The sequence below is a fragment of the Protopterus annectens genome, chromosome 1.part0, assembly GCF_019279795.1.
Source record: "Protopterus annectens isolate FY-2018-M chromosome 1.part0, PAN1.0, whole genome shotgun sequence".
In the NCBI taxonomy this organism is placed as follows: domain Eukaryota; kingdom Metazoa; phylum Chordata; order Ceratodontiformes; family Protopteridae; genus Protopterus; species Protopterus annectens.
In genome coordinates this window covers 231,471,833-231,493,102 of record NC_056725.1, presented here as the reverse complement: position 1 = coordinate 231,493,102, position 21,270 = coordinate 231,471,833, and positions in this window count along the sequence as shown.

The window sequence follows — 21,270 nt, the reverse complement described above, 5'->3', positions numbered from 1 at the left end:
CTCTGCAGTGATTGGGACCTGCCTCTTGGCTCTGCAGAGCACACCTGCAATGACTAGTTATAGACAGACCGTATCTCTCAGGCACGTACCTGGACTGGCACACCCATGTCTGAGGTGTCCCCATATTTCACTATGTTGTACACACATCCTGGCTGGTTACTTAGCACAATGCATCACAGGTGCTCCACGTGCAACTAACTATGCCCAGAACTGCTATTCACAGTACTACCAGCTGCGGATTCAACATACCCCATGGTTACCAGACCTCATTTCATGGTGTACTGGACAGTTGGGCTCATACTGCTGCTACTGATGTGAGACTGACAGTAACCCACACTTAACTGTGATAGCCACACATGTACCGACACATTAGGCGTATGCTGATCGTGAGTCATAACCTCTGCTAGGCTGGTTCAACCCATACACAACACCTCCAAGACCAACAGTATCCTTGAAATGGACACTACCAACATGTGACTGCTGTTCCACACCTGGGGTTATCCCCTCATTGGTGGAATCCAAACATATGCTACTCACCCTTGTTAGCCACATACCTGCACCACAGACTTCATGGCATACACAGTAGATGAGTACTACAACACCTACTACAGATGTCGTATGACAGCGGTACTTGACGTCATGACACAAGTGCAGGTGGACAATGCACATACAGATGCTGAGACATACCCCAGTGCACTTCATTAGCACATACACAACAATATGGATCATGCTATTCCACATTGAGCCATGATGGTACACACAAGATAACAGACACCACTCTGGGGGTGCGGTTCCATGGACATACTTTACAACAGGTGGGGGCTGTTGCACAGTGGTGTACATTCCCATGGGTGGGGTAACTCACTGGTCAGCCTCGGTAGGGCCCCGGGATCCCTCATCAAATACTCCATAACTAGCTACATACACATTACTGCTACACATTCTGAGATGTACCACAAGGCATTATGGTGGTATGTCAGTAGTCGTATGCAATGCCCACATCTGCTCACACATACAACTGTCACTCTGGAACATGACAGTAACAGGTGATGTTGGCAACATGCTGTCTGATGGCTTCAATGCTAACATTACTACCCTCTCACTCCTTGCAGGAACATTGTGGTGTACCTGCAGTCACACCTACACAATACTGACCTGCACTCTATATGTCCTAGGACACTGGCCCTTTGTCACCCTACAAAATCCCAGGCTGTGATGTCCACAAACCTCTGAATGACATGTCTCCCCACTGGGACACCATATTCAGTAATAGCCTTGTACCAGACATTGTGGCCCCTGACAGGCACACAGCGACAGTTACACTCCACACAGGTGGCGCCACAATGCACGACTGGGACTATTGCCCTACACACCTCACTGGACTGTTCTGCACGGCTATAGGGCACATCATCATGGACAACATTCGCTGAGTCTTTGTTGTGCTCCGGTCCTTTGATGCCAGCTGTGTTGGTCCTGTTGGGGCCACAGCATGCCTCTTACACCTGTTGAACACCTTTCATACAGTCGCCCGAGTAGTTGATGACAACACGGGGGTCCACACAGCCTACATTGTCCTCTTGCTGCCTTACAGCACTGTTCTCCATTCTGGTATTGACAACATACACATCCACCTGCACATCAAAACATATGTCTCAGGATGTTATGCAAAGTGGCTAATGGACAGGACACACACTGTGGGTGGCATACCATATTACATACTGCATTCCAGTTACACTTGGCATACCACAGTCCTCAGTCATGGAGCCCTCATGTTCGGTATATGCTTCCCTGAGGTACAGGCTACCACTGAGGGGACTTCCCTGCCTAGCTTTACAGACCACTGCATACCAAGCACTGTTGTTGATCCACCAGCTGATACAGACCCCATCCATACGGGTGTCACTGTGATGAATACCTGATATGAACATCATGGCGTCAACCTGCATGACACTTGGTATGAACATCACCTTTGCAGTACACCATCCACCCACTGGTTATCACATAGGTGTTAGTCCCCTGCATACATGTTGCATTATACGTGTTCGTACTACATATGTATGTCGCACACACTCCTGTGATTACCACATTGCCACTGTGGCGTGGATATCCTTCTACGTGTCCACACTTGTCTGTACTGGGTGTGTAGCTGGTACATAGGCACCCATTGTACCTTTGAACACCGGACTTATACACACATCCATAGGTATAACACCCCACTTAGGGTGTACCTTACACAACAGCTACAGCTTTATATCACTCAACATTAAAACACCATGACGTTTATTGAGCTATGACAGTTAAAGTTTGCAGCTGAAGTACAGACACCACGTCTGTACACATTTGCGGACTACATACTCAGGGGTGACCTCTGCTGCAAAGACAGGGTCCATGTCTGCAAATATGTTAATGGATATACCCCGCATATGCGACATACACAATAACCACTGTGAGCATGATGCTCATGGATATGTGCACACACTTGACAGTGTGTGGGATGTGCTTGGGGGTTGCATTTCCCAACCAGACACTCACTATGCTTTGGGACAAGATTCCGATGTACATCATGCATGGACAGTCAGTAGCAGTGTTCATGTGATACCTCACTTGGTGGATGGTGGACACATGTACGCCAGGGATCACTGCAGTGGCTGTACTGTGCAGAGATGCAGGTTACACATGGCACTTCTGATCACAGGACACTACCCTAGAGAGGTGCCACTGGTGTGCACACTGTAGTTGTTGTTACACATAGACTTGCCAGACTTCATGGTACCCCACTATGAACCTGTGGAGCTATTACATGCCCTCTGTACATGGTTACTGGAATATCCCTTCCATTTAGATTAGAGCTGTCACGCTATTGCAATGTCCCGTGACTACAGGCCATATATATCCTGTTATTGTACACGCCAATCATGTTCTTCTTTGTCTGTCACATCTCTTCTGCTATACTAGTATGGGGGTAATGTTTGCATCCTTTGCAAATGCACAGAGTGGATTGCATTATTTATTTCATCATAACTGTTTATACATAAATTAATTACATACTACTCAAATCACTATATGATACCTTTGGTATGCATCATATGCCTGTTCTCCTGTGTTGCATATCTGACATATCAATCTACTGTACTATACATTACACATATGTAACATGGTATCCCATAATTCAAAGCATGCTTGCACTGCGGGACCACCATAGACATGTCATTGACGTTATATGCCCATACACATGCGTACTGTTACAGTATATCCACATATACTATCTCCTGCTATGGCACGTACTTGTTGGACATACTCTGCCACTGACGGCGGGTTGTATGACATTGTTCTGTTTAAAGCCATCATGTTGCATCCCTTGTGGTGTCTGTGCTGTTTACCTTGTGGCCCACTGCTGGACGCACAACTTCTACAAGCGTTAGTACGATCAGCAAGACATCACTACATAAATACCATTTCCCACTTTATGCATGGCGGACACTTTTAATTACTGCAAACCAGGCTATGCATATACTGACATAACTTAATATGGAACATACTATACATACAGTTAGTGTTCTACATACCTTGATATCATTCCGGTATTTTGTCTCTATCTCGCTTTTCTGTATCACTCTTTAAACTGTTGTATGGCATGAGCATACAGTTTGCATATCTGGCAAGTCATCCTTATATACGTCGATACCTGCAACATGTGGTTTACTGCCGCCAATTGGTATTCTGGTGTGACTAATTATGTGCACTTCAGCTGTGCAGCTACTCCATTCACCAATTATGCGGCAACAGTGGGGTATAATTGAATTCTTCACTTGGGCGTTGGCCATTTGCCCTGCCTTTGGGGAGACGGCCTGTATTGTGTTTTGTTGTTTGTAATTGCCACTGCTATGTGTAGATCCAAGTGTATTTTGGAATCATGTCCCCCATGGATTGTGTGAGATGGCTTGAGTATGTGGTTCTACCTGTGACTGTACCTGTCATCCCACCCGTCTGATAACGGACTATTGCAAACACCTGTAACATCGCCATTTGTGCCGTTATACGATGGATACAATTTTGCATGGCGCCTTTAAATGTGTCTCTCACAAGGTATGTTAATGGTTCAGCAGATGTAATTAACTAAGCGGATGTTTGTGCTGTGATTACGGTCTGTATTGCTATTGTTTCCAGTGTGGGGGATGTAGGCGGGTGTACTTAGCATATACGGTTTTGTGGGGCTTGCATTTCTACGTAGTCCATATATATGTGTGGGGGCCCCTTCCCTAATTACAGTGCTATCACTTACTAGACTTCTGTTACGGGAATTTAGTTTGGGCCATTGTTAAATGGTTTCTATATGGTATGCAGGTGAGGTTGATACTTCCATATCTCCGGATGTACGGCGATATGTGCAGGGATATTTCTGAATGACTGCTATCCCGTGTATGTCTGTCCCAGATATTTGCAGTCATTGCAGTGGTGTTGGTGTTAAACCCTCTGTGGCATGGCTTGCCACTTTTCATATGGCCATAGTTGGACACTTGCAGGTCACACAGTGGTGTTTACAGGCTGACATACAGCCACAGTCAGTACACAGGATAGCACATACTTTTATCCTCATTACATACTAATTGTTCTTGGACCTTGCCTACTTATCAGTTTGCATGTAACATTTCCGTTTCTTACATACAAGCATGAGTATTTCCTGCAACTATTGCATAATATTTGGGACATACTAATGTCCTACACTCTCGGACAGTTGCCCTTTGTAATGTTTCATGTCAGGACACACCTGCCCAGGGAGGGGCTGACCCTCCCAATGTGGGACAGGTGTTTACTGCATGCCTACGGCTAACTATACCCGCACCTACCGTAATCATCTACCTCCCAGTTGCCACCTACAGACACACGATGTGGACACACACACACACATTACAGTCACATGGAAACACACATGGCACCCTCAACACACACATACACAGGCTACATCATTCACAACCACAGTTGTACACGGTACCTATGTGGACCGCACCGCTGGCAGCGGTGATTACATATCCTTACTGTCGTCATATTGCTCGTGGTTCTACTGTTCCAGTACTGTGTTCTTTCTGTCTTTCAGCCTCCTGGTTACACGTGTTGGTGTGTGACACGTTCCATAGTTGGCGGTATCCTATTTATTTGTACCTCCAAGGTGTTTTGAATGTCATTGACCTGTCTATATATTTGCAGACATCAGTGACTCCTTATATATCAACATATATCACACTATCGCCCTTTCTATCTGTATTATATATGTGTAGATATATATATATATATATATATATATATATATATATATATATATATATATATATATATATATATACACATATCTCAGACAGGGGTGGTGACAGGCATGCTACGCCTTTCATTGTGTGTTTGTCAGTGTATACTGTGTTTCCTGGACTCCACACATTTGTGTTTGTACCTGTCACATTACACACCTGCCATAGGTTAAGATTACCTCCCGTCCCACTTTGCGAGGGACAGTCCCTCTTTGTGCAGTTGTGTCTTGCAAAATATTTGCGAGCATAGCAAATGTCCTGCAACTTAGGGACAAACATATTCCCTATAGTTTATGTAATAGTTGCATAAAACACTTATTCTGTCTGTGACCCACCTACATGTTACAGGACACGGAACACGTACCTGCGACCATTACTATAATAAGCATTTTATCTATGCAAAATACTGACGTTCTGGTTTTCGTACTGGCCGGGTGTATGTGTCAGCCTGCAGACATCTGGAGTATGTCCCACATTGGTCATTTGAAATGTGGCAACCCTACTGTACGTACATCTTGGCTAGCAATAGTGTTGGGTGATTGTATACATGATTGCCTGTTCCACTCCTGGCAGTGGTCGTTTTACCCTTCAAAGCAGGCGCTATTTGTTCAGGGGTGACTAATGCTGGTTTCACCTGCTCTGTACATCAATGACCGTGATCTGCGCAGTGGTCAGTGAAGCTTAGCCCTGTTTCGCGAATATCCGTATAGTCGTATTTAAACATTGCTTACCAGCTGTGGGCAATGCTTATTCCCGCTAACGTGTGCTACACATATTCTGATGACCTGCATCCCGAATGCATTACCCATGCCATCAAGATTACGTTACATCCCTTGTGGGATGTGGGACCGGGAACATGCACGACAGTCACTGCATGTACCACTTGGACATCTGGGGGTTGTACACGTATTATGTCATTTTGTATGTGAAGTACACTGCAGCAGTTACTCCACACTACACTCACATGGATAACTCCGTTAGTTTACTAATTGATGAGTCCAGTTAATGGTATGTCCATGTGATGTTTACTGGCTGTACTCTGGGATTGGGTATGTATATCACAATTAGCTACACCCAATAATGTGCTACACCTTCATATGACTGTGGATGCAGCATGCTGGGGTGACGAATACCTGTCATGGGTACATCCCCTGCCTTGACACAACATCCATGATTACATTTTGAGGAGCCCCTCAGTAACGCAGCGGGGAATCCATGCTGAGTGTGTGTAGGACAGTGCTTACACACATGTGCTCCCATGATTGCATCTGCTCCAGTAAGCGGCAGTTGCTTACTCAATGTTGTGGCGATGAGAGTCACTACTGTTTGCCCCATTTGGTGTTTTGCCTCTGACAATCGGGCGTGTACCTACCGATGTACCTGAGAACCTATATACACAGCAGTGACAGATGCTGATAGGCACATCTACTGTTCAGGTGTTGACATTTCCGTGTTCCAATGGCTGTTGCATGTACAATGTTTGAGGGCTGCCTATGTAGGATTCCACAGTGGGCCACCTATACATCACAATTTACAGGTGGTCGTGTTTGTGTGCCATCCATTGTACTGTGTGTGCAGGTGGAGAGGGGTGTCAGTCCGTGGGAGCCTACACTGTCAAGGTGTGTGCTATACGTTCCCTCTTTGTCAAGGCATAGGCATATTGGGCATGCCTCCGTCTGCCTACTTGGGCTGGCACAGTGTGTCCGTAGTCTGGATCCCTCTATGCCTGTGTTGGCCTTGGCAATTGCGGTGGGCTGTGAGGCCCTCCCCCATTTTGACCCTGCTGCAGCTGTTTCCACAGGATCATATTATGTAGCATGGCACATGCTATGAAGATGTGGGCACATATGCCTGGGGAGTACTGAAAAGCTCCACCAGATGTGTCCAAGCACCAGAACTGTGATTTCAGCATCCTGAACACACGCTCTATGTTGATTCTGGTTTGTGCGTTTGCCTCATTATGGCATTCTTGCATTGGTCTGTGTGCATTTCTGATGGGGGTCATCATCCATGGCTCCAGTGCATAGCCAGCATCCCCCACAAGGTGGCCTTGTGGGATGTCCCCCCTGACAAATACCTGATACAGCTGTGAGGCATGCCAGATATGGGAGTCATGGTAGCTTCCAGGTCTGCCAGCACACACATCCATGATAATGCCCTGGGCATTGCACATGACCTGGCAGTTGATGGAGTGGAATCCCTTGTGGTTTATGTAGTGCCTACCTTACTCACTGGATGGTGACTTGATTTGTATGTGAGTGCAGTCTATCACACCCAGTACCTCCAGGTAGTTTGCCACACGGTGGAAGTGACGCATATTGCTGGCCAACTCCTCCTGAGTTCGGGGGAAGTGTATATGCTCATTGGCATGTGCTAACATGGCATCCAGGAACTGGTGTAGTACCCTGGATGCCGATGCCTGTGAGATTCCTATTATATCTCCAGTTCGCCTTTGAAAGGTACCTGTGGCTAGTATTTGCAAGCTTACACATACCTTCGTGTCCACTGGGATGGGTTCCCCTCTGTTGTTTCTGGTTCTCAGGCGTGGCCGGCACAGCTCTACTATTTGCTGTAAGATGTCCCTGTCCACCCTGTAACGCTCTACTATCTCCAGATCATGTAGCACCTGGTAGGCTACCCTTGGTCTGAACACTCTTCTCCTCCTCTGAGGCCTACGGTGGTTGTCGGCATCATCCTCCACAACACCATCGGTCTGTAACACATGCTGATGAATCACAACTATGGCAGCTCCCAACATGTACATTTTAAAAGTTCCCCATCTGTTTACACCTATGGTGCAGTGTTTGGGAATACACAGGTGTGTGTTGGGTGCTTTCACACTTTATACTGTTTTGCTGTGAACACTGATGATGTCATAGGGTGTGTATGTACGATCGTGGCTACAGGGTATCTTCTGTGTTTTATTAATGGAACCACTATTGTGCTGCCTTTGGTGTTGCATTACATTTGGCTGCCGTGAATTACCTCCTGCCCTTCCATTTACATTTGTGCACATTACACCTACCATTTGCTGGCATGCATGCAACAGCCTGCTTTCCTTTGTACTTTCCTAGACCTGGCTTATCTTGTGTAATGAGTTTTATTGCCGGTCTACTGTGGGTTTACTTTGCTCTGCTATAACAGTTCTCCTGTCTTTACATTCCAAGTCCTCTCCTCCTTTCTTTGCAATCCTATGCCTCCCCTATCCTGTTTTTCATGTTTCTGCATGCAGGCTTGTCTACTGCCTTCGATTGGCCGCCGTGAGTTGATTGGTGTTAATTGCTCATTAGTATGCCAATTATCCTGCTTCGGCATTTCCTTCTTTTCTTCCCATGACCTTCCTGTTTATGCTATTGTTTGCGGCGCGTGCATCTGCTTACCGGGTTTCAGGCACATTTCCATCCCCGTACACATGCACTTTCGGGCACCATGTGTGCTCTCAGCTAAATGGTTCTATACCTTCCTCCCCACCCCTGTCCTGCAGCTTTGCTTAGCAATGGCCAGGCCAGATTTGCATTGCTCCAATGTGCTTACTGATATGGTGGCACACCCCTCTGCTGATGTCATGTATCACCTCTGATACACTCCTCTGTGTTATAGCACTACGCCATCAGGTACATCCTTAATCCTGCGGGACGTTTGCGATTCAGTATTATCTGCCTCATTTGCATGGCATTGACTACTAATTCATAGTTACAGCACTGAACACTGTTGCGGGCCCTTGGCAACCCTTGCGCCTTGCTTGTGGTGTGCCATGCCTACCATTGCATACTATGGTGAAATCCTGATTTGTATTACATTGCGATTTTATGACATTTGTATATATTTCCTTTGTATTCCTGTTTGCACACACATGCCCTGTGGTTGTACTGTGCGTTACTGTGGACATTATATTAAATGTTGTTTTTTAGGTGTTGTGCATCTTTTCTTGTGCCATTGGCTGTGTATTTAGCCATTGGCATATGTTAACTTTGTAATACATGAGCCTGGTCCGCTTCCATAACTCCGATGTTCTCTTTGGGAAAATGTAAACTGTGTTTTTTGGTTTACATTTCCATGGGCTTGTGCTATGCCTGCACCACTTCGTGAATCGCTGTGTGCCTTCATTAGCATGGTGCGATACTGCGCATGGGGTGATTTGCATACCTATGCCGAGGGCTGCGTAGATCTGACGTACGCCAGTGGTGCACGTGGAATTCGTTCGTACCTGAATCGCTCGGCGGACATATTTGGCATTATCCCGCATATGCTACGCCTGTGCCTGGCGCAAGCTTCATGAATCCGGGGGTATATTTTATCTATGTTTGTAACTCTACTGAAAACTGCAAATTATACTTATCTCTAAATGTTTCTATTGTTCCTAACGTAATTGTACTCTGCTTACTGGAGATTTTTTCCCCGGGCCTCCACTGAAAATAGACATATATCCAATCGGACTTTCCTGGTAAACAAATGTAAAATAAATAAAATAAATAATATTTTACTAATCTTCTGTTCTTCATTCCCTCTTTGTGATCGTATTTTTTTGTATTGTGAAATTTTCCATATCTGGATGCCTTTGCCTGTTTTTTTTCTTTGACTATATTTGGGGCTGCTTTTTTAGAATTGGTTAATTTGGCTCTCTCCTTTGCATAAATATTGTAACCATATCAGATCTCTCTTTCTTTTCCATGTCCATGTTTCTTTTTTATACCTTTCAAAAATGTGTAGATTTTGTTCTTTATAGTTTTGCACTTCCTCGGTTGCTTCTTTTTCCAAACTGTTCAAGGTTTCTTGGTCTATATAATGTTTTTCATAAATCTGTTGCATTAATGAACACAAATTTTTATTTGAAGCTTCTGACAGTTTTTTTTTTGTGCAAGTATTTTTCTTTCCTTTAATTTCTCTCTTTATCTTTTTGTATACCTTCTGTCTGGAAATTCTGGACTTCTTGCATAATAATAACAATACATTATTTCTTATCTTCAATAGCCAACTCATCATCTTTATGGCTCTTTTTTGGACTACCAGTTTGTGTGATTTTTGTGGATTACTACTTCCTTCTACAACAGAGATTTTGCAAATAGCTCAGTGTATTCTATTGTATTTACTGGGTTTGGGGTTGCTTGGAATTTAACCAAGGTGTTGCTTAGCAGACAGAGGTTAGTCTTGGAATAGTTTCTAAAGGTTTTTGGTTTTGCTGGATTTCCAGATTTCATTTTTATTTGACGTAATACTGCCTTATGGTCAGATTTGATGAGCAAAGATATTACATTGGGTGAGAAACATTGAGTCCCCATGTTCACGAGTACAAAGTCAAGGATGTTTATAGCCCTGGTAGGAGAATGGAACAACTGTGTCAGGATGTCAATATTAACAAAGTTTAGGAATCACTGGGCTTGTGCATTAGAAGTGGTGTAGGATTCCCAGTCTATAAATAGGTAGTTGAGATGCCCCATGAATTTCTTATTGGGCTGAATGGTGAGGGACTCTAGTATATTGAGATGGGTAGTATGGGTTTCCTGGGACATGGAAGGGGACCTATATGTTAACAAGGATATCATGCAACAACTAATTTATGGTGAGTTGCACATGTATGAGTTCCAGGAGGTGATGCACTTTAACTAGTCTTAAAAAAGGCACTATGGGGGTGGAAAATGTCTTTGCCAATATCCAAAAACCTATTGTGGATAAGTGCAGACCATCCCTGGCAAAGCAGTATGGTATGTCAATCATGTCCTTCCAGGCCGTCAAATATTGTACCCCTTAGGACTGACACCAGAACCTAAGCAAATTGTTAAAATGAATCATTTTCTGTTGTTAACACTGCATCATCCTTGGAGAAGGTAGTATGCTGCTCATTGCTAGGGTCATCTACCTGAGACACATCATCAGTGAGCTCGATCATATCTTGCTTCATATAGTCAATGGAGGTACTTCTCGGGTCATTGACACTCACATGGACTATGACAGAATCATACTGGTACCTGTAGTTCAATGACCTGAGTGCCTATGTGACTTGATGGATTCTAGCCCCAAAAAGGCAGCTAACTATGGCTCTCTCCTTATTCGGTCTGGTGAGGGGGACATTGGTGTGCCTCACTATAGAATCACCAGTGACCAGGAAATTTGGCTGTGTGCTGGTTTGCGGTAAGCACTTAGCAGTGGAGGCACTGGATACAGTGTTTCTATGTGTTGCTATGGGTGGTGTTTTAACAGAGTGTTTACTTGATGCCTGAGGACCCCTTCTTTGATTGTGATGTGCAGAAAGTCTTGGTAGTTTTATGTGTAGGGTCTTTACCCTGTGCAGTAGGCGTGGTGCAACCTTCACTGACCCCCCTCTGTAGGATTAGTTTTGGTTGTATAAGAGAATTTTGCCTCCAGTGTTAAAGTGTATTTACACCTCTCACATATACTAAGTGAGCTGTCAGTGCACATGAAGCAATTGCTACAGTGCCTCTGAATACCCACCTCAACCAGACTGGCCACAGAGAGAGTCGGGAAGTGCATATCTATGGCCACTGACCTATTAGGGAAAAGTGAGGAAAACTTAAATATTGAACAAATCAATAAGACAAGCAACTTGATGATTAACACTCAGGTATGAATAAACTAGATTCTCTAGTAGATAAAAAAGTTGTCTAGACAGTAATGCCACAAGAGTGCAGACCACAGACCAGAACAAAGGCACTTAGAATAACAGGCACAACAAGCCTTCACCAGCAAGGGTGGAGGCTACTCTCTCCCCCCACAAGAGTGCAAACTAGAAACCTTCTTAATGTTAAATAACTGGTTTGGAGCCCAAGTGTTTAAACCAGTAAGTGTAGGTCAAGTAAAACTATTGCAAAAGCACGGAAGCACATCTCACAGCAGACAGAAGGTGAGCAATATCCACAAGGTGAACAAAATATAAAAAATAGAAAATTGAAACATAAAGTCATAATACAGTTTGCTGCTAGGCCAGCAGTATCTTGGATGTCAAGATTAGCAGCAAATTACCCTTTCTCACAAGATAATCACTACCAATGTTCCAAGATGGCCCCCAGAACATTCCAGACAAAGTGTTTCCCAATTAACAATGTGCACTGAAATCAGTAAAGAAATGTCTCTGGAATTCAGAAAAGGATGCCATCAGTGGTAATCCCTAAAAATGGCATTCATCTGCTAGTGGTAGCCTTTTCTGATTCATAGACATCCCTACTACAGTGACCTTGTGTCTGTAGAATCACCACTTTGGGCACATTCCATGTCTTACCACTATGTAAGTGAAGTATTCTGGGAGAACAGCATGTGATAATGAGTCATGTTTCTGCCTCTGGAAATGCCTGCAGTAAGTGATTTAAGCAGCCAAAGTCAGCAGCCAGCTTGGCTGTGTAAATCAAGAGTGATAGCCATGTAAATTAACAGTGTCAAAAGTCCATATTCACCCATAGCCTTCAATGGGATAGAATGCATTAGAAGTAAGTTTGGAGAGCTGGTAGTGGGAAGTTGTATCAGTGTGTGTGTGTGTGTGTGTGTGTGTGTGTGTGTGTGTGTGTGTGTGTGTGTGTGTGTGTGTGTGTGTGTGTGCGTGCGTGCGTGTGTGTGTGTGTGTGTGTGTGTGTGTGTGTGTGTGTGTGTGTGTGTGTGTATACCTGAGTGCCATTGGATAAAGGGAAGTGCCTGCTGTATGGTGAGTATATGGGGGGGGGGTTAATGAGCAAAGCTTGTAACAGTGGAGGGGAGCACTAGATACCTGGGACTGTTTCATATTTTTCTAAGCCACATTAAATGTTAATAGAACAACATTTTTTCAGTACATAGAATATTCTGAACACTGAGAATCATGAAACACTAATGTTTGGTATTATAGACTCACTGTAATGGTTAATGAGCATGGAAAGGGCTAGTATAAGAGGCTCTGTTCTGTAACATCAAGAATAGCTGACATGTAGAGAGGTGTGTGTGTGTGTGTGTGTGTGTGTGTGTGTGTGTGTGTGTGTGTGTGTGTGTGTGTGTGTGTGTGTGTGTGTGTGTGTGTGTATACTTATGTGTGTGTGTGTGTGTGTATGTGTGTGTGTGTGTGTGTGTGTGTGTGTGTGTACTTATGTGGGGGAGTGAATGAGCGGATGACTGTGCCAATGAGTTGCATGGGTGGAAATAAAGGTTCATAGGTAAGTAATAGCTAGCTAGCCTTCTGGGCCATTTTAAGTCTAGCTAATTTTCCTCAAACGTAAGAATCAAGCCTTGTACTTTGTGTCTGTGAGGTAAACACCTTAACCTTTATGTTAAACCTAACTCTCTCAAATTGCTCATTATCAACTGCAGTAATCAAAGAACAGTTCAAAATTGTAAATTAGCTGATACTGAGTTATTTCCTTATTGAGACTAATTTGCCTCTGACTACTGTTATCACTTTAAAGGAGCTTTTTTGCTGCAGGACTTGATGCTCATAGCCAGTTTCTTTCTGAATCCAATACTGTGTCTCAGATGCTAAATGAGAATTTCAATAATTAAAACACACTTCTCTGATGTTTGAAGGGACTGAAGAAAGAAGTCTAATCCTGTAAGAGCATATCAAGTCTAGTTTCAGCAAGAGCTCAGCTGCATAGTTCACAACACTCTAGACAAAAGAAAAACAAAAAAAACAAAAAACAAAGCCGGTGAACTGAGAAACATAAAAAAATATAAAATATAAAATTGAAACAACCAATCAGAATACAGTTTGCTATTAGGCCAGCAGTATTTTGCACTTTCAGAACAACAGCAAATTACCTTTCCTCACAAGATAATCGCTATTTTTTTTCCAAAATGGACCCCACCACTGCCACATAAGTTGTACATGTACATATATAGTAATACTTAACTTAAGTCAGCAAAAAATGTTGTCTCATATTTTAAATGGCAGTTACTGAAACACAGTTTCCTGGTGTTTGTAGGGACTGAAGAAAGAAGTCAGATTCTGTAAAAACAGTTCAAATCTGCTTCTAGTGTGAGCTCAGATGACAAAAGGAGAATTCCCATACTCTAAGGGAAAAAAATTGAAAACTGAAATGGGCAACAAGAATATAACTTGCTGCTTGGCAAGCAGTAATTTGAACTCTCAGAATAGTGGTAGAGCAAGTTACCCTCTCTCACAAAGTAGTTTCTAGCAAAGTTCAAAGATGGCCTCCAAATAGTGCCAAACTATTATACCCAGTTAAACATATGCAGAGAATTCAGTAAAAAAATGTTGTCTCTGATGGTAAACAATAGCTTAAGTAATTAAAACACACATGCCCGGTGTCTGACTGGACTGAAGAAAAGAGTCAAATAAAAAAATAAATAAATAACAGGTCAAATCATTTTCCCACTGGAGGTCATATGCACAGCTCACATCACTACAGACAAAACCAGAAAAAAAATCACACACACACACACACACACACATACACAAGTCTCTCTCTCTCTCTCTCCCTCTCTCTATATATATATATAGATAAATATGACAATTAAGAAATATAAGATTTTAACTTTTTTCTGTTCAAGTGTGTGTGTGTGTGTTTTTGCACATAAGTATATATCTTTGCATATAGATATATACTTTAGCATCCCATGGTCCTTGAGGAAATACTGAATAGGGAGCAAACTGGCCAAATTACTTCCATTCTTTGTAGTTTGACATTTGAAATAGGGTACCATTGTCATGTAAGACAAATGACATGATAAGAGCAGTGTTGCTATACTGAACTTTTTGACCATAAAGTGATTTGGAAATGATGAAGAAATAGAGAAGGACATTTGATTTTTAAAGTTTTGAGTCCCATAATATTTATGCAGAACAAATTGCATTAAAGAGAAAAAAATACAAGTGATCCAGTAAACACCGGCTGACTTTATTTTTATTTTTTTTGGAGAAGTGTGCTGGACTGGACTAAGAGATGCCCTTTTCAGTCACATACCAGTTACAACATCATGTCAATATCTAATAATTAAACAAGAATAATGAAATCAGAAGACGTCTGTGATAAGACAGCAAACAGAAATACAATGTAATTAAAACTCCAAATAATAAATCATCTTTGTTTCAATGGTTAATTCTTTGGTATCCTTCTCTGTGGTATGAGTAGTTTGTCATTTGTCTAATGTCACATGTCTCAGGCCTGGAATATGGCTCCTTTACTGTTTATGGTGTCAGTGTTGCTGCTAGCATTGGCCATTGTGGGGAGAGCTATTTTCTTTCAAGCCAAATATTGATTATACCCAGATTTAATTTTCCTCTGCTCAGGAACCCTATACCTGATTATACTACCTCTGAGAATTGTTTGGATTCAGTCTTGCAAAGGCTGATGCAGAGTCATCTTAAATTCAGCCTTGCAAAGACTGAAGGGATATTGATATGCAGCTCCATTCTTCTGTCATATCTTCCTTTGCCCCCCCCCCAATAATTGATGGAGAAAATTGCATGCAATCTTTGCTTCATGTCCCTGATCTGGGTGTCCATTTTTATGATAGACTAGCTCTTAATTGGGCTTCAGTCATTATCCAGGCATCCTATATCAATCTTATAACTAAAATCTAATCAAACAGCTCATTCAGTCATCATTCTTTGCAATTCTGATTCTAACCTAGACCATATTTAAAACTGGATTCTGCAGTGATCTTTACTTAGGGTTTAGTGATTACTGTCTGGCATGTCTGCAATGGGTGTACAATTCTGCAGCTAGATTACTAACCAGAACAATTAGATATAGTCACATTCTGCCCTGGCTGCTGATATTTTATATATATATATATATATATATATATATATATATATATATATATATATATATATATATATATATATATATATATATATAAATATATGTATATATATATGGGTCCCCTATGAAATCCCGAATGCACAGAATCCCGATGCCCACAATACAGAGACGAAAAGCCTGAAACCCCACATTACCGAAAGACCGATGTTAAGGGTCTTTAGTGTGTGTAAGTGTGTGTTGTGACTGTGGTGTGTGTGTGTGTGTGTGTGTGTGTGTGTGTGTGTGTGTGTGTGTGTGTGTGTGTGTGTGTGTGTGTGTGTGTGTGTGTGTGTGTGTGTGTGTGTGTGTGTGTGTGTGTGTGTGTGTGTGTGTGTGTGTGTGTGTGTGTGTGTGTGTGTGTGTGTGTGTGTGTGTGTGTGTGTGAATGTGTGCCTGCTTATCTTTAGTGTAGAGTGGTTTGTTTGGTTATGGGGGGAGGGTGTGTGTTTGTTTGTGTGTGTGCTGTATGTATGTAATAGTTTCGTGATTTTGAATTTCACGCTTTCAACGTTTCGGTAATGTGGGGTTTCAGGCTTTTTGTCTCGGTATTGTGGGCGTCGGGATTCTGTGCGTTTGGGATTTCATAGGGGACCTATATATATATATATATATATATATATATATATATATATATATATATATATATATATAAAACTTAGTCTGAAGTATACTGCCCTTCACAATCTTGGCCCTGCTTATTCTAAAGCAATTGGTGAGTCTCTAATCTCTGGCAAGACATATCAGGTCTTCAGATAAGGGGCCGCTGTAAGATCCTTGGGCTTCTTTGGAGATGTCTGGTACAGTATAATTTGCATACCTCCCTTATTCTTGATGAATTAGTTATCACCTCTCTTTCAGGCAAGCAAAACTAAATATTCTTTTTGGAGGTCTCCAAAGCAGCTGCTTGATACACAGTCCAACAGGCCATTTAAGAGCCTAACTTAATGTTTCCAATTATCACAAAGAGCTGGCTGTTAAGTGACTTGCTAAGCAAAAGAAAGCTGAGAGAATAAAACCCCAGGCTATAGGAAACAACATATTAACAGCTCATATCCTTTATCTTGTTTGTTAACTTTCAGACACCAAAGTACTACATCTTTAGGCTAGCCTAAAGGGAACCCAATAGAGGGACCAATTTGCTTTCGGACTTCTTAACTTTTAGTCTTTCATTTTTTTTATCCTTGTAAGATGTCCCAATGTTTTATATTATTTTAGGTCTGCCAACCATAGCTCTCAACTGTCCCTGATTTTCAGGGACGTCCATGATTTTGACTCAAATATTAAGTTTGTCCCTCTTAATCCCTCCTAAAACTAGTGACTTTTGGAGGAAAGGTGGTGAATTATACTTAAAGAATAATGACAATAATTGAGAGTTATAAACTTCTTTTACTTCAGTAAATGTGTATTAATTCCTATGGTCTGATTCTGTCAATGTTTCAAGTTAATAGCAATAATATTTTAAAAGTGTCCCTGATTGTCCCTGATTTTTTCTTGACTTGTCCCTGATTCTGTTGAAATTTGTCCCCAATTGGTTGAGAGGATTGTGCCAACATACCTCTCAACATCTTAGCAAAAGAAATCTGGAAAATGTTTTGAAGTATATGAAGTCTGTAACTCAAATGTATGTAATTATGCAGTGACTTCAATACTCAGTGATTTTCCAGAAAATCCTAAATTTTATGAGGAACAGACCCAATCTATAAGGCAAAAATATGGACATTCTGCAAAAGCTGGACAGTTGAGAGGTATGTCTGCTAGTTATTAATATTCCGTTTTACTTTTGTTTTTGTTTGTAAAATGCTTAGTATAGTAAGTATTTAAATACTTTAAGTGTACTACTCAAATTTCCATAGCAAATATAAATAAAAACTCTTAAGAGATGGTGTAACCTCTTTACAATATGCAATAATACAATCAAAAATGATACAGGTTTTGATGTAAAAATTGTATTATTTTTTATTCACATTGTTGATAAGCACTACCCTTGAAAAAATGTCTTGAAGATGATGTCCGAACCCACAATGCTTTACTACCTAAATTAGTCTATAAGTTTTCATATGTCCATGCTAAGTGCAGCAACAGGAGATTCTTTTATTCCAGTAAGACAAGTTGTCATCAGTGTATCATAGCCGGGCCATCCTACATTGAAATTCTACAAGTGCAATGCTTTACTATTGAAAAGTTACTGTAAGTAGTTGCTCTTCTATAGAAGAATATTGTTTTGAGTACACAGAATGCCTTGCTGCTGTAAGTAAATAATTCGGAATACCACATTGACATTATGTTGTGATGGTCGTCAAAATAAAAACCTGAGTAGGCAATGAAAACAAAATAAATGATAGGCTACTTTCTTCTTGTCTTTTATATCTAACCAGTTGCAGGTTTAATTTAAAGAATGCATCCAAAAGTGAATTTTATTGTAAGCAATACATCAGATGTGCAGTAACACACTTTAAACAAATAGATCATTTTATAAAGCCACTCAACAACAAAAAGAAAGACATTGAGAACCATTACAAAGAAGGAATCTGCAAACCTAAATTAAATCATGTTAATGTAAGAAATAAAGGTAGTGCAAGTTTTTATGTTATTTTATTTAAAAATTTCAGAAATATTAAGATATATGGACAAGGAACATATACCCTTATAAAATACTGTGGCTGGGGGGAAAGGACCATTTTTTAATATCTGAGAAAAAGTAAACTTTATTGAGAAGTAAGGTAGCAGTAACTTGGGAGACTATGTGATGCTAGTACAATCTGAATAGCTTACTTCACATCTACTGTAGATTTGCAATGCTTTAGATTTTTTTCCTAGAGATACATGCTATTTGTTTGAAGAGTATGTTTTACAGAACATGAAGAAAAAGAGTTCTACAGTGCTGCCAGTTATCCTTTTCTTGTTATGATAAAGTTTAAAGAAAACAAATATCACCATACGGTCTCAGCAGATAGTTTTCTTTGTTGACAACTACTTCGGCTCCAATGAATGAAGTAAAATAATTTTTATCATAAAACTAAAACAGTTGTACACTATGTGGCAGAGGCGTAGCTAAAGTTGGGTGAAGAGGGCAGCCACCCCAGGCACAAATTATTAGGGGCATGATTGGCTGGTCCTGACCAATCTTCAGTGCATTGAATTTGCAGTCAGAACTGGCATGCTGTAGGGGGGGGTGGAGCCTAATGGCTAACTGAAAGCAGCTTAATTTTGAGCTCTTCATACTCATACTAGAAAATACAGGAAAAACTAAATATATTTTAAAAAAAAATTGGGCAAATATTGAAGATGAAGTAATTTATAACAAAGCTACCAATTTTGAAGAAAAAATTCTGAAATTTTCCTGTCAAATACTACAGAGGATATTCCAAACTGTTTGAAGATGAGTAACTCCAAGAATTCGCTTTCAGACTCTATTATAAAAAAAGAGATGCAACAGATATCTGCTACTTTGCTGGACTTATCACTAAAAATGGACAGATTTACTGAAAATCTAGAAAGTCTTAAGGATAACTGCCAAAAACAAACAGAAGTTTTTAAAGAAATCTTACAACAGCAACAAATAAAAATATCAGACATTGAGACTTCCTTAAGTGATGTTGATGGGAGGTTAAAAGAAGATGAATTACATACTCAATTTCTGCTACAACAGAACACTTGGTTAATAAATAAAGTAGATGATATAGAAAATAGAGAAAGAAGAACAAATATAAGGATTTTTGGTCTTCCAGAGAAATCCGAAGGTGACGACATTATCTCATTCTTGAACTCTTGGTTTCCTGAAGTTCTTGGACTAAAAGAAGGCTTATCTTATGGGATAGAAAGAGCACACAGAGCTATTGGTAAGACACTTTCTATTTCTTCTAAATCAGCTCCAAGATCCATAGTAGTTAAATTTCTTTCTTTTATGGACAAAGAGCTTATACTGAGATCTGCATGGAGGAAAAGTCCTGTTATATATAAACAGTCATTATTAAGATCTGATAATGATTATTCAACAAGAGTTCTGGATATAAGGAAGAAAACATGGCCATTAGTAAAACTTTTAAAACAACACAAAATCAAAGCGCAGCTCTCTTATCCAGCCAAAATAAGAATCCAGTATAACAATGACATGAGAACATTCAACAGCATAGAGGAAGCCACATCTTTCATAAAGAATAATAACATAATTCCACTACCTGAAGAAATGGACTGGATAAATTCATCTTCTTTAAAAAGGGCTCCGGGAAAAAATATCTGGTCAGAGGCAAGAGAAAAAAAGAAACAAAAGACTGACAAAAAGAACTCTGATGATACTATTTCTCTCAAAGTATCAACTAAGGTATGATTATAATGTGTTAAAACTAAACTCTTTATTACACTAGTATAAAGCAGTTCTTTTCTTTTCTTTCTTAGTTGTTTAGTTTAATATAATACTTAAATTTTAGTACTAATTAATAATTTACTAAAGCCCTGAAGTATATACTTATTTTTTGATTACTTGAAAACAATAACCAATGAAGTTTATTAGACTTTTTTTTTATTGTCACTAAGCTTTTAATATAAACTGTCTTTTTAAATGGTTTTCTCTATACAACTACTTAGTTGATAAATTTAGGCGCTATCAATGCCTGAATAAATATTATCATTTTTAGTAATTACATTTATGTTATTTAAAAGTGCACATTTAAAATTCATTGATTTAATTTGATTTAGAGTATAGTGATAAAAATGTTATACAATAGAATCACTCATGAACATTTTAGATGTATTCAGTATATTACTGTATTATTTGAAAGTAAATAAGCATCCACGAGCCTTCTGCTCAGTTATTTTTAGTTTTCTTATCTGAAAAGTTGTTCACCGCTTCATACATAGCACGTGATAGATTTAACCGTACATAGATGTAATTTAAGTTACTGGCCAGAAGATGGCATGTAAATACACACTATTGCAGAGTTTTCCTCTTTAACACTGCTGTTTCTTCTCTATACAAGTATTTGGTTACTAGAATAGTGCGCTATCATTGCCTGAATAAATATTGTTGCTCTTGGTGAATGCATCTATGTTGCTTAGAGGTACACATTTAGAATTTATTAATTTGAATTAATGTAAAGTGTATTGATGAAAATATTATAAAATGGAACCACTCGTGATCATTGTGGGATGTATCCAGAACATTATTGTATTATCTGAGGGTAGACAGTATCCATGAGCCTTCTGCTCAGCTTTTTCAGTTTTTTTTTGTC